Below are 17353 nucleotides of genomic sequence, written 5' to 3' on the forward strand. Positions count from 1 at the left end.
AAAAAAAAAAGCATTTTGGGCAAATGGCCACATTGCCCAGTGGGAGAAAATGCTTTTTTTTTCAGGAGAAAAACAACAAAAATGGGTGGGGGGTGGGTGGGAGAGAACTACACAAACCAAGCAGCCTTGAGGGGCGAGTGTTGTGTTTGCAGCCGTGAGCGAAAACAGCTCCAGGAAGGAAGATTGTTAGTGGTGCGAAAAAATGGTTTGCAGGACTCTCCTGGTGGAATACTTTTTGGGAAGGTGTCAGTGTAGTAGGCCAGGGAGGGAGAGCCCAGCTGTCCATGGGACCGGAGGAACATTTCCACCCTTCCCATCAAACCAACCAACATCTCTCACCCACGAACCAGCAATGATAATACATTCTGGATGAACACCATGTTATATCCCTTTACCACAGAAATATTGTGTAAGCCCCAAAAACTGACCTACCACCACCTTGGATGGGGGATTGTACAGCCAGAGCCATCGGGTAGGAGACTTGGGATCAATAAGAACGCGGAAATTTGGTGTGCCCAAAGCCAGTTTCTCAGTCCATCAATTTCAGTGCTGTGACAGAGGTCTCCCATGGGCTTTATTGTGAAATTCCAAGACCTTTTGCATGCTAGACATTTGTAACTGCCACTCAACTAGAACTTTACTCCCACCCATAAAAAAGCTGGTTTGAATTGGAGCAGAGAAACTGGCAGTCGGGTTCTCCACGGTATCAGGTAAGCCAAACCTAGAGATGTCAGGCATCAAACCTGGGAACTTGTATATGCAAAGCAGATATTCTGGACTGAGATGCATCTCCTAATTTATAGCAGCACATTAACATGCTTTATTTGACCTGTTCGGCAGTAATGGTGTAAGTGCCATTGATCACATGTAAGTGCAATTGACCACATCCCTTTATTGTGCACCACCACTACCAGTTTGAAGCCCAGGAGAACAATTCCCAAATAGAAAATGACATTGACCCTCCCTGTTGAAAAATGGCCTCTCATGAACCTGAAATGACCTAGAAGGTGCTCAAAATATAGCCCAATTCACCACCAATTCCACTACGTTATGTTGTAGGCAAGCGTCAACCTGAATGTGGCCTCCAACCACCAATCCTTGACCACTTTGATCTTTCCTAGCTCTTCTTGGAGCTCTGTGATCTTGGCCTCGGGATCTCATGATTGCTCTACAATGGAGCTAGGTCTAACTCCCCACTACCCAAATAGAAAATGACATTGACTCTCCCTATTGACAAATGGTTTCTCTTGGACCTAAAATGACCTAGAAGGTGCTCAAAATATAGCCCAATTCACCACCAAGTCCACTATGTTATGTTGTAGGCAAGCGTCAACCTGAATGTGGTCTCCAACCACCAATCCTTGACCACTTTGATCTTTCCTAGCTCTTCTTGGAGCTCTCTGAAGTGAAACCTGGGATCTTGGCCTCAAAATATAGCCCAATTCACCACCAAGTCCACTATGTTATGTTGGAAGCAAGCGTCAATCTGAATGTGGCCTCCAACCACCAATCCTTGACCACTTTGATGTTTCCTAACTCTTCTTGGAGCTGTGTGATCTTGGCCTCGGGATCTCATGATTGCTCTACAATGGAGCTAGGTCCAACTCCCCACTACCCAAATAGAAAATGACATTGACCCTCCCTATTGACAAATGGCCTTTCATGGGCCTAAAATGACCTAGAAGGTGCTCAAAATATAGCCCAATTCACCACCATGTTATGTTGGAGGCAAGCGTCAACCTGAATGTGGCCTCCAACCACCAATCCTTGACCACTTTGATCTTTCCTAGCTCTTCTTGGAGCTCTCTGAAGTGAAACCTGGAATCTTGACCTCAAAATATAGCCCAATTCACCACCATGTCCACTATGTTGGAGGCAAGCATCAACCTGAATGTGGCCTCCAACCACCAATCCTTGAGCACTTTGATCTTTCCTAGCTCTTCTTGGAGTTCTCTGAAGTGAAACCTGGGATCTTGGCCTCAAAATATAGCCCAATTCACCACCATGTCCACTATGTTATGTTGGAAGTGAGCATCAACCTGAATGTGGCCTCCAACCACCAATCCTTGACCACTTTGATCTTTCCTAGCTCTTCTTGGAGCTCTGTGATCTTGGCCTCGGGATCTCATGATTGTTCTACAATGGAGCTAGGTCTAATTCCCCACTTCCCTAAAAGAAAAGAAAAAGATCCCCATACTCATCAATCCGAACAAAGAGTAGACATTTTGCAAGCAAAGTACATACTACATCCTTTGGCTACCACAAAATAGATGAGCACGTCTTGAGTGGTTGCGTCATGCTAATGTTCATCTTCCTCTATTATTCTGCATTAGTCACAAGACAACATCAGATCACAAACACATTTTGCATCACTTAATTCCATGCTCACCTCCTCCATTCCTATTCTTGAACGATTCGAATACATTAGAATTCTTACTTTATTGCCATGGGGAACCCATTACTTGAAAATGCGGGATATGAATTTAATCAGTAAATAAAGTAAATAAATAAGCATGCGTTGACACGCTATGGATGTTTCTCAAATACAAGACAGACAGCGAGGTTAACACTGGCCACTCATCTGGTCACCTGTGGTGAGTAAGCCTTCGCCTCCGGGCGAATGTCTTCCAGTGACTAATACTGATATATGCGCAGAAGGACACATATTATCGTGAGCTGGTAATTTCTGAAGATTTCTTTGCAAGACTAGACTGAAGGTTGCTAAAGGGCAAACAGTTATGGTCAGACTTTGTCTAGCAATCTCATTTTGTTCACTGGCATTGATACAGCAAAGTGCCGAGTTCGATTTGCACCAGTCTGCGCACCCATGCCCAGGAACTCGTTATTTCAGGCCCATTGGTTGTGGGTTCAATGGTTGCGTTATACTCTGTTATCATGTTAATTTTATTCTGTTTTATGTATCACAGTGTGTTATTTTAATTACCGTATATACTCGAGTATAAGCCGACCCGAATATAAGCCAAGGCACCTAATTTGACCACAAAAAACAGGGATAACTTGTTGACTCGAGTATAAGCCAAAGGTGGGAAATGCAGCAGCTAATAATACATTTCAAAATAAAAATAGATACCAATAAAATTACATTACCGTATATACTCGAGTATAAGCCGAGACAGCTAATTTTACCACAAAAAAACTGGGATAACTTATTGACTCGAGTATAAGCCAAAGGTGGGAAATGCAACAGCTAATAATAAATTTCAAAATAAAAATAGATACCAATAAAATTACATTACTGTATATACTCGAGTATAAGCCGACCCGAATATAAGCTGAGGCACCTAATTTGACCACAAAAAACTGAGATAACTTATTGACTTGAGTGTAAGCCAAAGGTGGGAAATGCAGCTGCTAATAATAAATTTCAAAATAAAAATAGATACCAATAAAATTACATTAATTGAAGCATCAGTAGGTTAAATGTTTTTGAATATTTAACGTATTTCAAATAAAAACAATAAACTAGCTCTGTAAGTGGAAACGTAAGATCAACAAAAACAATATGGTATCAACAATAATTTTATACTACTACTACTACTACTAATAATAATAATAATAATAATAATTCATTTGTATCCCACCCTATCTCCCATGGGGACTCAGGCCGGCTTCCAACATAGTAACAGGCAAACATTCAATGCCTATATAAACAATGCAGAGCTAGATATACATCTATAATTATATATACAGTAGAGTCTCACTTATCCAACACTAGCTTATCCAACGTTCTGGATTATCCAACGCATTTTTGTAGTCAATGTTTTCAATACATCGTGATATTTTGGTGCTAAATTTGTAAATACAGTAATTACTACATAGTATTACTGCATATTGAACTACTTTTTCTTTCAAATTTGTTGTATAACATGATGTTTTGGTGCTTAATTTGTAAAATCATAACCTAATGTGATGTTCAATAGGCTTTTCCTTAATCCCTCCTTATTATCCAACATATTCACTTATCCAGCATTCTGCTGGCCCGTTTATGTTGGATAAGTGAGACTACTGTAATTCATTTGTATCCCACCCTATCTCCCATGGGGACTCAGGCCGGCTTCCAACATAGTAACAGGCAAACATTCAATGCCTATATAAACAATGCAGAGCTAGATATACATCTATAATTATATATACTAATTTCACATATGCATTTAATGATTTAATCAGAGTTGAACAGTCATATCTTAAATTACAGTTTGATGTAAAGATTCAAAAACATGTAAACTACTGATTCCTCAATTAATGTAATTTTATTGGTATCTCGGCTTATACTGGAGTCAATGTTTTCCCAGTTTTTTTTCTGGTAAAATTAGGTGCCTCGGCTTATATTCGGGTCGGCTTATACTCGAGTATATATGGTATTATATATTATTATATTGTTATAGTGACACAGGAGACATGGTGGAATGATGTCTTCCTGTCTGCTTCTTCATTCTGGCTCAGAGCTCCTTTGACGCATCAGGAATTGGTCTTTGGAGTGTTTTCAAAGCCGGAGGTCCCATGTTAAAGTCTTCCTGATTTCCATGTCTGCTAAGACCACCTACCCATTCATTACCTCCCAGTACAGTCTTGATATATAAAACAGGATCCCGAGGACTAGGAGGAGGATAAGCAATATGGGGCCACATACTTCGCTCCTGCTTCTTAAAGGGTGCAGTTGATATCAGATCAAAATGCCATTACTATTCCTTTTGCACCAGCCCTTCTGTCACCATTCATCATCGCGTCAGCTTTCGACCTGGCACTGGCAGCTGTTTCCGAAAAAGGACCCAATTTCATGCAAATGAGGGCTTTGCACTCCCTTCTTGAATGTGCAAACACACATGCTCTCTCTATCACACACTCACACACACACCCACAGCAATCAATCTGTCAAGTGGCCACAGCTTATGCGCCCATTCCATACTCACTGGTGCAAAGCACACAGACTGATAGAATGCCTGATGTTCTCCCAAAAAGAAAGAATACAGTGTTCCCTCACTTATCGATGGGTTTAGGTTCCAGGTTCAAATCCAGAGAGCGGAGTGAGCGCCTGCTGTTAAGCTCCAGCTTCTGCCAACCTAGTCGAAAACATGCCAACGTGAGTAGATCAATAGGTACCGCTCCGGTGGGAAGGTAATGGCACTCCATGCAATCATGCCAATGGCCACATGACCTTGGAGGTGTCTACGGACAATGCCAACTCTTCGGCTTAGAAATGGAGATGAGCACCAACCCCCAGAGTCGGACACGACTGGACTTAACGTCAGGGGAAACCTTTACCTTTTTACCTTACATTATTTTAAAAATAAATATAGTGTCCCTACTTCGCGGATTGTCACTTATTGCGGAAAATATATTTTAATACTGTATTTATACATTATTTTAAGGGGCCCCTGGTGGCACAGTGCGTTAAAGCGCTGAGCTGCTGAACTTGCAAACTGAAAGGTCCCAGGTTCAAATCCGGGGAGTGGAGTGAGCATCCGCTGTTAAGCTCCAGCTTCTGCCAACCTAGCAGTTCGAAAACATGCCAATGTGAGTAGATCAATAGGTACCGCTCCAGCGGGAAGATAACGGCGTTCCATGCAGTCATGTCAGCCACATGACCTTGGAGGTGTCTACGGACAACGCCGGCTCTTTGGCTTAGAAATGGAGATGAGCACCAACCCCCAGAGTCAGACACGACTGGACTTAACGTCAGGGGAAACCTTTACCTTTACCTTATACATGGAAAAGTTGGAAGGAGCTAGCCATGTTCTGCTCCATGAAGAGGACTGAGAAGGGACATGGGATCATTCTTTAAATAGCTCATAGGCTGTCACAGAGGGTAGCACCAGGCTTGTAGTTATAGGAGAGTAGATTTTGATTGAACATTTGAAGGAACTTTTTGACAGTAGGTGTGGTTCAGCAGTGGAACCAATTTCCTAAGGAGGTGAACTTTTTCAAAAGACCTTGGACAGTTCCCTGTTGTGGATACTTTGGCTGGAAATCCTGCCTTGAGCAAGGAGGCTGCACTCGCGCCCATGAGCTCTGTTACAACTCTGTCATTCTGAGATTTTAAGCTGTCTTACACTGCAGTGGACCACTTGCCTGTCTTGCTCAGTATTCTGTGCATCGGCCAGCAGTGATTCTCCAGAGTTTCTTGACAGAAATCTTTCTCAGCCCAGCCTTTCTCAGCGTCTGCATGCAAAGGAGTTGCCCTCCCACTGAGTTGCAACCTGTTTGCAGCCATTCCTGCGCTTCTTTCTTCCGCAATCAGATAGGGGGTAATGGGACTGTAGGACAACCAAGATCTCTATAAATCTCAATTGAATCAGTGAGGTCTTATGCTCGACAGCATCCGGCTCACCCAGTTCTTGCCAGGTGGAGCCTGCACCTGCCTTAGGATCCTATATCTTCCTGGAATTTCATTTCGCTGCTCCCAATCTGCTTTTCGATGAGGAGTTCATCCAGGAATGCATATAGATAAATCCCCGGTGACTTGCAGTGTTTTTATGCTATACAGTTCTGTGGAACTACCGTATATACTCGAAGATAAGCCGAGTTTTTCAGCCCTTTTTATTTTAGCTGAAAAAGCCTCCCTTGGCTTATAATGGGGTCAAGATCAACAGAACCTGGAGGACATTGCTTGCAATATATGATATATATGTATCTCTCTTATCCTCCCTTAGCAGTGTTTAGTTTTCCAAAGCCTCCCTCGCTCTTAACCAAGGGAATGTTTTGAAAAGGTAGAGAAGCCCTTGCAAGTCAGGAAGAAGAAAATATATATCCATTAATCTTATAAAAGCATTTTCCCCTGAAATATTGGTTAAACTCTCCTACAGATAGGCATTAACCCCCCTGCATGCATTTGCAATCCCTATGTATTTATATACCTGTATCTATCTAGCTATATACATTAATTTTATATATGAATTTTCCCCTCATATCTTTGCAGGTCTTTGCAAATCCTATATACATATAGATCCATGTATCTGTATATCTGTATCTGTATATATACATTATTTAACCCACTGATGCCTTGATTAATGTAATTTTATTGGTATCTATTTTTATTTTGAAATTGACGAGTAGCTGCTTCATTTCCCACCCTCGGCTTATACTCGAGAATATACGGTAAGTATTTTGGCTTTATCTTACAGAACCCTCACATTTGTAGTTTGGTGAGCAGCTTAAAGTTTTACATAGATGAGCATTAGAGCTCCCTAGTAAAGAATTCGTGACCAAACTACAAATCCAAAGCTTCCTTAGATTTATGCATTGGCAGTGAAAATAGTATGAAACTGTTGTAACTGTCTAGTGTAGGTGTACTCTAAGGAGCCCCAAATAGATGACTTGTGAGTAGATTCTAGTAGTGGGTGGCATGTGTAAAAATTTGCTAGCATAGTGATGGGCTTTTGAGAAGGAGATGCTGGAAATGGTGCGTGTATGGTACGAGGGTTATCCAGAAAGTAGATTACGTTTTGGAATTAAAAATGAACAAAGTATAGGAGAAAACATTTACCATATGCAGTTGAAAGCCATACCCAAATACCACTTCTCAACATAGTCCCCATTGAAATCTAGGCACTTATCATAGCGATGAAGGAGCTTGGCAACTCCTTCCCAACAAAACTCTGCTGCTTGCGCCCTCAAAAAGTATAGGAGAAAACATTTACCATATGCAGTTGAAAGCCACACCCAAATACCACTTCTCAACATAGTCGCCATTCAAATCTAGGCACTTATCATAGCGAAGAATGAGCCTGGCAACTCCTTCCCCACAAAACTCTGCCGCTTGCGTCCTCAACCAGCCGGTCACCCCTTTTCGCAGTTGCGCAGCGTCGCCAAAACGCTGCATTGTCAGCCACCCTCCCCATTGTTGGAATGAGGATGAAGAAACAACTCCCACCCAAAGACTCCAAAAGATCCCCACACGGAGGGTCGCACACGTGAAGTTCTGGAGTCTTTTGGGTGAGAGTTGTTAGCCCCAGCTTCTACCAACCTAGCAGTTTGAAAACATGCAAATGTGAGTAGATAAATAGGTACCACTCCGGCGGGAAGGTAATAATGCTCCATGCAGTCATGCCACTGGCCTCATGACCTTGGAGGTGTCTATGGACAACGTCGGCTCTTCGGCTTAGAAATGGAGATGAGCACCAACCCCCAGGTCGGACACGACTGGACTTAATGTCACCGGCATTTTCCTGGCATTTCCTTATGGGTGCCTAAATACCTCCCAGTATTTATCTATTCACATTTTTCTTTTGAACCACTAGGTAGGTGAAAGCTGGGCTAAAGGCTAGGATCTCACCCTGACTCAAGCTTCGAACTGTCAACCTTTCGACTAATAAACCAACATTTCAGCTGGTAGTTTAACCTGCTGTGCTAAAGCCTGGCCCCAAAGATAACTGCTCAAGACTGTGTGGAAGGGGCTGGTCCTGAAGCATTTCTGGAACTGGTTGTAATATGATTTTATTTATTTATTTACAGCATTTATATTCCGCCCTTCTTTCTCACCCCGAAGGGGACTCAGGGCAGATCACATTGCACACATAAAGGCAAACATTCAATGCCATAACATAGAACCGAGGCAAAGACAGACACAGGCTCCGAGCTGGCCTCGAACTCATGACCTCTTGGTCAGAGTGATTTGTTGCAGCTGGCTGCTAACTAGCCTGCACCACAGCCCGGCCCAATGCACAGGTATGCATGAGAAGTACTACAGTTGATAATGAAAGGCATGGCAGGGGATTAGACCACACAGCCCAACTCTGCGATTCTACGATTCTGCATGCAAGGCAGCTGCTATGGAAAGATGCATATTGCATGCACTTGAAGGTGTGAAATGATGAAACGTGAAGGTGAGCGCGATGCACCAGGCACTCAAGTCTCCCTGCAAAAGGAGACTGTTGCTTTGTTTCATTTTCTTGCCTCGGTCGCCTGCCGTGGGTTGCTCCTTGGGCAACCCCCCCCCCACCCCCCCTCCGCCCCCACCCCCCGCCCCCAATTGCCTTGCTTGAAGCAGCGAGGATGACGACGGGCAGAGCCTGAATTCACAGCCTGCCCTTTGGGATTTATCCTTTCCACTTCACTATGTAGACGCGGAGAGTGGGCGGATGTGTGCGAACGTGTGCCTTTGTGCATTGCTCACAAGTCTCCCTCCCTTTTGCTCCCCTTGAGCCAGAAAGGACTCAGAGAGAGGAAGGGTTACATAGGGGTTCGGGGCAGGCTCTCAATAATAGAGGGGGTGTGATAGTAGCAGGGAAGGGGAAAGCCATGCGGGTGGTGCGCACATGTCTCCTGCTTTCTTTCGTCTCCAAGTTCCCTCTGGTTTTGTCCGGCTGCAAGATCCTAACCGGAGCCAATTCCGGCTCACTTAGTGGGGGCTGCCGCAGCCGGAGCAATATGGCCGCCGCCGTCATGCCTGAGGGACCACTGGAGTGGTCTCCATGGCAACGGGAGGAGAGAGCAGCATCCTAATGTGCTCAGACTCCTTTTCCTTCTCCGCTCGGCTCAGGCGCTTGACAGGCCTTGGAAGACGGGAGGCGAGGACCGGGACCCTCAAATCTGCATCCTCCTCCCCTCCAACCCACATCTAGAGTATAGACGCAGGCATGGGCAAACTTCAGTCCTCCAGGTGTTTTGGACTTCAACTCCCACAATTAATAATAATAATAATAATAATAATAATAATAATAATAATAGAAGGCCTGATCCTTGCAGCCCAGGAGCAAGCCATCAGAACAAAGGCAATGAAGACCCTAACCAGTACAAGAAAACCGCACTGCAAACTAGAGCTGACAGCTGGCACAACAAAACATTGCATGGAAAGTTCCTTGACAAAATTGAAGGAAAAGCTGACAAGGAGAAGACCTGGCTCTGGCTCACGAATGGGACCCTGAAGAAGGAGACAGAAGGCCTGATCCTTGCAGCCCGGGAGCAAGCCATCAGAACAAAGGCAATGAAGACCAAGATCGAAAAATCAGCTGATGACCCAAAATGCAGACTCTGCAAGGAAACCGACGAAACCATGGATCATATCCTCAGCTGCTGGAAGAAAATCGCACAGACAGACTACAAACAGAGGCACAACTCTGTGGCCCAAATGATTCATTGGAACTTAGGCCTCAAGTACCACCTCCCAGCAGCAAAGAACTGGTGGGATCACAAACTTGCAAAAGTATTGGAAAATGAGCATGCAAACATACTGTGGGACTTCCGAATCCAGACTGACAAAGTTCTGGAACACAACATACCAGGCATCACAATTGTGGAAAAGAAAAAGGTTTGGATCATTGATGTTGCCATCCCAGGTGACAGTCGCATAGATGAAAAACAACAGGAAAAACTCAGGACCTCAAGATTGAACTTCAAAGACTCTGGCAGAAACCAGTGCAGGTGGTCCCGGTGGTGATTGGCGCATTGGGTGCCATGCCAAAAGATCTCAGCCGGCATACACAAGGAAACTATTCCTGGCCTCGATGTGCCTGAAAGGACTAAGAGAGAGGACGAATGGACTGGGAGGGTTATTCCTATCATCCAGCATGCCAATGCCTTAAATCAAGAAACAGCTTTTTAAGATCTACAGAGATACTCTCTATTGCAAAGTCATTTCTTCATAATATCACCTGCTTGTAGCTTAGTCATGACTTTGTACCTTCTGTCCTCCTTCCTTCCTTATTTATTTATTTATTTATTTATTTATTTACAGCATTTATATTCCGCCCTTCTCACCCCGAAGGGGACTCAGGGCAGATCACATTACACATATAGGCAAACATTCAATGCCTTTTTAACATAGAACAAAGACAAGACAAACATAGGCTCCGAGCGGCTTCGAACTCATGACCTCCTGGTCAGAGTGATTCATTGCAGTTAATTGCAGCTGGCTTGCTCTCCCGCCTGCGCCACAGCCCAGGCCCTTTACTTCCTTGATTTAGCTATGCTGATAATCGTGCCATTACCGATCAGGCAGGGAGCTTTGAAATGGTTGAACAGAAGCTCTCTGAAGCTCTAGGTGATCTTACTGCCTATTATAGGGAAAACCAGCTGATTCCAAATCCATCTAAAATGCAGACATGTGCTTTTCACTTTAAGAACAGACAAGCATCTTGAGCTCTGAGGATTACCTGGGAAGGAATCCCCCTGGAGCTAGTTTATTGTTTTTCTTTGAAATACGGTAACTATTTAAAAACATTTAACCTACTGACGCCTCAATTAATGTAATTTTATTGGTATCTATTTTTATTTCTGAAATTTACCACTCTCGGCTTATACTTGAGTCAATGTCTTCCCAGGTTTTTTTGTGGTAAAATTAGGTGCTTATATTCGTGTCGGCTTATACTTGAGTATATCGGTAATCAATGTGTTACAAACACACATACACTCACAGAAAGCAAAACTCTTATATTCAAGGTTTGTGAATTTCTTTGCTTTCCTATATAAGGAAGATTTTGGCTTAGAGACATGTATTTTGAAGCATTTAGTATATTCTGAATCTCTATAATCCTTGTCTGTATATTGTATGTTCTATGACTATAGCATTTATAGGAAATACTGTCTTATAGTTTATATTATTATATTATATATCTGGTTATAGTGGCCTCTTGCCTTAGGAGAAGAGAGAAACCAGGACATTTTAAAAAGGTTTTTTTTTAATCGTGTCAGAAGCAACTTGGGAACATACTGCAAGTTGCTTCTGGTATAGGAGAATTGACTGTCTACAGAGACGTTGCCCAGGAGATGCCCAGGTGTGTTATCCTCCTGCTGTGTTCCATTCAGTGCCGTTTGTCTTTATTTGCTTTGAATTACTGAGTTTCAATATTAACATCATCAATACAAAGTAAAGTAGAGTTTTGCTTATCCAACCTTTGCTCATCCAACCTACTGACGCCTCAATTAATGTAATTTTATTGGTATCTATTTTTATTTCTGAAATTTACCACTCTCGGCTTATACTTGAGTCAATGTTTTCCCAGTTGTTTGTGGTAAAATTAGATGACTTGGCTTATATTCGGGTTGGCTTATACTCGAGTATATACGGTATGGTACATCTCAACCACCCCAATTTCTTTTTTTACGGATTAATTTTGTCTCTTCCTTCTTTCCACCCATTTGACTTATACTTGAGTATATACAGTACTCCAGATTCATTAACCCCAGAAAACGTCCTCATTCCATGCCACAGAGTATTAACATAAATTAGTATCCTAAATGAGAGCCAGTGTGGATGAGGAGGAAACTATTGCCTACCTAGGACATGGAGGGAGAGAGTATTGGGGGAAATTCTGTATTTTTGGGACACCTGGATTTAGGAAGAAAGTGGGTTTCAATCCACTGCAACAACAGTGTATACTTGTCATAAGCCGTGGCTACATGATCCATCCATCATCAAATAAATCTGCTTTTATCAAATGGCTTTGCCTTAATTTCATCAGTCTGTAATCTGGTTTGGTGGAGTGGTTGTGATCAAAGCAGCTCCGATCAATTCATAACAAAGGGGACGGAGCAGGATCCTCTGATGAAAGGCTATGACATCCACAGCTCTTTAATTAAGAATAAAAGTTTGATGGGGAAGCACTGAGAGCTATGTGCAGTTCTACATGCAGTAGGCTGAGGCTTAATTCAGACAAGATGGGAAAAAACAGCCTATGAAATAATTCACCATGATTTACAGGAGTTGTAGGGACTGGGATGTATAGTTCATCTGCAATCAATGAGCACTCTAAACTCTGCCAATGATGGAACTGGAACTAACTTGTCACATAGAAGCTCCCATGACCAAGAAAAAATACTGGAGGTCTTTGGGGAAAATTCACCTTGATTTGGGGGAGTTGTAGTTCACCTCCATCCAGAGAGCACTGTGAACCCCAACACCGATGGATCTGGACCAAATTTGGCACACAGACCTATATCCCAAAATTGGATTACTGGAGTGTTTGGGTTAGGGTTAGGAAACTGACCTTCCTTTCTGGGAGTTGTAGTTCACCCACAACCAGAGAAACTGTGACCTCCACCGATGATGGACCTGAACCAAACTTGGCACGCAGAATCATAATAACTAACTTGACCTACTGGAGGGGTTTGAGGGGTCCGAAAACATAGTGGGAGTTGTAGTTTACCCTACAGCAAGAGAGCACTTAACCTTACCAATGATGCATACAAAGCAAATTTGCCCAACATAACAAGCTTTAAGTACTGATGAAGTTTTTTGGGATTAACCTGGCATTATGTGAGTTGTAGTTCATCCACAACCTGATGGAGTTTTTCGGGTTATGCCGTTAGGACTGGCACCACATGTATCTGCACATGAAAGCAATCCCATCCACAGTATCTGGGCTTCATTTATTTATTTACTACATTTATATCCCGCCCTTCTCGCCCCAAAGGGGACTCAGAGTGGCTTACAAATAATATTTATCTACAGTGTATTATATTATATTAGCACAGCACTACACTAGCACAATATACCAGCATATTGCAGCACACCACTATACTGTACTATTACCGGTAATATTACGTGAAATAAATAATATATAATTAATATTATTATATTGTATTATTATTAGTATTAAATTGCATTGCATTATAATATTATCATCATGTAATATTAATAATAATATTATGATGTGATACAATGTAATAATGCAGTAGAGTCTCACTAATGTAATATTAATAATAATATTATGATGTGATACAATGTAATAATACAGTAGAGTCTCACTAATCCAAGCCTCACTTATCCAAGCCTCTGGATAATCCAAGCCATTTTAGTAGTCAATGTTTTCAATATATCGTGATATTTTGGTGCTAAATTCGTAAATACAGTAATTACAACAGAACATTACTGCGTATTGAACTACATTTTGTCAAATTTGTTGTATAACATGAAGTTTTGGTGCTTAATTTGTAAAATCATAACCTAATTTGATGTTTAATAGGCTTTTCCTTAATCCCTCCTTATTATCCAAGATATTCGCTTATCCAAGCTTCTGCCGGCCCATTTAGCTTGGATAAGTGAGACTCTACTGTATTCAAAAAATTTTAATCTACTGATTAATTTAATTTTATTGGTATCGATTTTTATTTCTGAAATTTACCACTCTCGGCTTATACTTGAGTCAATGTTTTCCCAGTTGTTTGTGGTAAAATTAGGTGCCTCGGCTTACATTTGGGTTGGCTTATATTCGAGTATCTACTGTATATATTATCGTAACACAACCACACAATACAGAGCAGGGAGCTTATATAAACATATATCTCAAATTGAAGGAAATCTAAATCCTTGCTTAAACTACAAAAGGCTGGTCTAAATGAGTCCCTCAATGTATATTTGGTATAAAAAAACTCCACTGTGGCAAAATGAGGCACATTATGATAAAACACATATTGTGCAATTTAAAATCGTTTTCTTTTCTTTCTTCCTCTCTAATAAGAGTTGGGGGACCGATCCATCTCTGGGCGGGGGAGGCTTAACCTTCCATTGCACCCCTGACTGGTTTTTGTTTCAAAATTCCCTCTCTGCGTAGGAGCTCCAAAGGCAGAAACGGGGTTTTCTTTGCCTTAACCGGCACAGGGGGGCCAATTTTGCAACAAAAAACCAGCTGCAGAGGAACAAGGTTTAAGCCTCTTTCGCCCATGCCAGTCTTGACACAAGCTTACTTGAAGCTTTTTAAAAAGGATTTTAAACCACACAGGACTGCACGGAGCTTAGATCTTACTCTGGGAGTGACTTTCGTGGCTTCTGAATGTTTTCTTTGAAACACAGGAGCCCCATGGACCCTCCTTTGACCCCAAAGAGTCCACCCCAGGAATCCACATATTGCATTGCCAATGCTTTCAAGCTCTCCTTCTTCATTTGGAGTGAAGAACCCTTATAATAAACCCAGATTAAAAGTCCTTTTGTAGACAATTATCACTCAGAACAGAAAGGTCACACTTTGATGTCATGGCTGGGATATTTGGCTAGGGTCACAAAAAAATGGGGTTTAGTTCTGAAACTCAATGGATGATATGATAATATAATAATACCATATATTCTCGAGTATAAGCCAACCCAAATATAAGCCGAGGCACCTAATTTTATCACAAAAAAACTGGGAAAACATTGACTCCAGTATAAGCCGAGGGTGGTAAATTTCAGAAATAAAAATACATTCCAATTACCATATATACTCGAGTATAAGCCGACCGGAATATAAGCCAAGGCACCTAATTTTATCACAAAAAAACAGGGAAAACATTGACTCCAGTATAAGCCGAGGGTGGTAAATTTCAAAAATAAAAATAGATACCAATAAAATTACATTAATTGAGGCATCAGTAGGTTAAATGTTTTTGTAATTGGGATACATTTGCAAATTCCAGTCAATTACCAGTGGTTTGAACAGAGAAAATGGCTTTTCAGCCCATTATATATATTAATAGGCTGGCTTTCATGATAGTTGTGCGTATGACAAACAAACAAACAAAAGCCTTCAAGAAAAGGCTCTGCTTCCAACAGCACCAAACTTTCCTGAAAGCAGAACGTATTAGTTTCACACTTCAGAGCCAATTAACAGCCAAGCAGACCCGTGTTTTCGCTTAACGGTGCCAGCATGTTTATGCTAAGTGCCTAATGTTACAATCCCGTTTTTTCCGTATCCCATTTCGCCCCCTCCCCAGCTCCTCAAATCAATGAATACGGTACTCCATCATTTCATCTGAAGAAGTGGATTGCAAGCCACAAAAGTTGATACTAAAACAGGAGGGTTGAATGAAAAGTAATGCCTCCACCTTTGTAACTCCTCAACAGATGGCAGTCCTGGTCTGTGGCAGGTAATGGCTTGTTCAGGAGACTCTCATCTACAGTTAGCTCCATTTGGCGGGAAGCCTTAGCATTGAACGGTTGTGTTGTTAAAGTGTGAAGTATGGAACCCTGTGCAGACGGAGAAGCCTTAGCATTGAAAGGTTGTGTTGTTAAAGTGTGAAGTATGCTTGGCTATCGGAAGATCTGTGCACAGTTGGTCCTGTGAGACGCTGGTTGTGGAAACCGAGTGTCGACTTCTTCCCGTGACGGCTTCAGAAAACTTGTTCATCGTTGGCAGAAATGTATCCAATTATCTGGTCATTATGTGGAAAAGTGAATAGTGGTAAAGAGCACATTCTTAGGATTATTTCTGCATTTGATTTATTAAAATATTCCCATCCAAACAGAAGTAACGAAGGTGGAGGCATTGCTTTTAATTCAACCCTCGTAGATTTGGTCTTAAAGGTTCTACAGAACGGCTTTTTTTCCTTTACTTCCCATACTGAAACAAACCAGCATGGCTAACCCTTAACAGATTGCTTGTGTGTATATTGTGTGGGTATACCTTTCCTCCTCTGCAATGCATCCATTCCTGGAGCCAGAATTGACATCTGGACGCGCACGGCTTTGTTTGGCATGCACACATCACACCCTCGCCCACAATTACTTCCCACGCTGTCTTTGTTTTCCGACCGGGGTCTGCAGCCCCCTTTCATTCAGAGGGGAGCAAAGAAATTGGGCAACTGGTTTTCCTCGCACACCTCATTCTCTCTCCCCCTCTCCTGCCACCCCTTCCAGCTTCACTTTCCCCTTTGTTTTTGTTCCAGGAAGTCACGACATCAAGAGCAAGTCAAAGTCAAAGCCACAGCGCAAGGCACAGAATCTTATCTCGCCGGCACAGATACTGCCTGTTGTGTTCCCCTACCAATACCACTTGCTACGCAGGAGAGCTGGAAGGCACAGGACCAGTGAGCAAAGTGTGAGCATACACACATACACACACACACACACACACACACAGAAGGCAGACTCATTGGTAATAGTGTGCGCACACAACCAATACAGCATTCCTAATTGGCGCATGGTGTAAAGTGGCAACTCATTGCCAAAGGAGGTATTCTCCAGGGAGCATCCCAAAACAATATTGGAACTACAGTAGAGTCTCACTTATCCAAGCTAAACGGGCCGGCAGAAGCTTGGATAACCGAATATCTTGGATAATATGTAGGGATTAAGGAAAAGCCTATTAAACATCAAATTAGGTTATGATTTTACAAATTAAGCACCAAAACATCAGGTTATATAACAAATTTGAGAGAAAAAGTAGTTCAATACGCAGTCATGTTATGTTGTAATTACTGTATTTACGAATTTAGCACCAAAATATCATGATATATTGAAAACATTGACTACAAAAATGGCTTGGATAATCCAGAAGCTTGGATAAGCGAGGCTTGGATAAGTGAGACTCTACTGTATTTTGGCAGTCTTTAATTTCCTATGGCAACTGGTGGCTCCTGCGTCTGAGGAAGTGTAGAATCTGCTCTGGTTTTCAGTCTGAATGTTAATGCAGCTACGTATATC

At 42.2% G+C, this 17353-nt stretch overlaps 2 protein-coding genes across 8 annotated transcripts in view; both read left to right on the forward strand.

Annotated features, from left to right (window-relative positions):
* The window catches only part of LOC134294703 (transforming acidic coiled-coil-containing protein 3-like), a 755386-nt gene that overhangs the window by 254260 nt on the left and 483773 nt on the right, over nucleotides 1–17353 (forward strand). The window lies entirely within an intron of this gene.
* Nucleotides 15082–17353, forward strand: part of LOC134294754 (protein spire homolog 2-like) — a 53278-nt gene continuing 51006 nt past the window's right edge. For 2 of the 3 annotated variants that reach the window (XM_062966406.1, XM_062966407.1), the window contains exon 1: nucleotides 15082–16748. The gene's annotated coding sequence lies outside the window, so the exon portion shown is untranslated. The remainder of the gene's footprint in view (nucleotides 16749–17353) is intronic. The other variant, XM_062966410.1, reaches the window with a different exon arrangement.

The sequence above is a fragment of the Anolis carolinensis genome, unplaced genomic scaffold (assembly GCF_035594765.1).
Source record: "Anolis carolinensis isolate JA03-04 unplaced genomic scaffold, rAnoCar3.1.pri scaffold_19, whole genome shotgun sequence".
In the NCBI taxonomy this organism is placed as follows: Eukaryota; Metazoa; Chordata; class Lepidosauria; order Squamata; family Dactyloidae; genus Anolis; species Anolis carolinensis.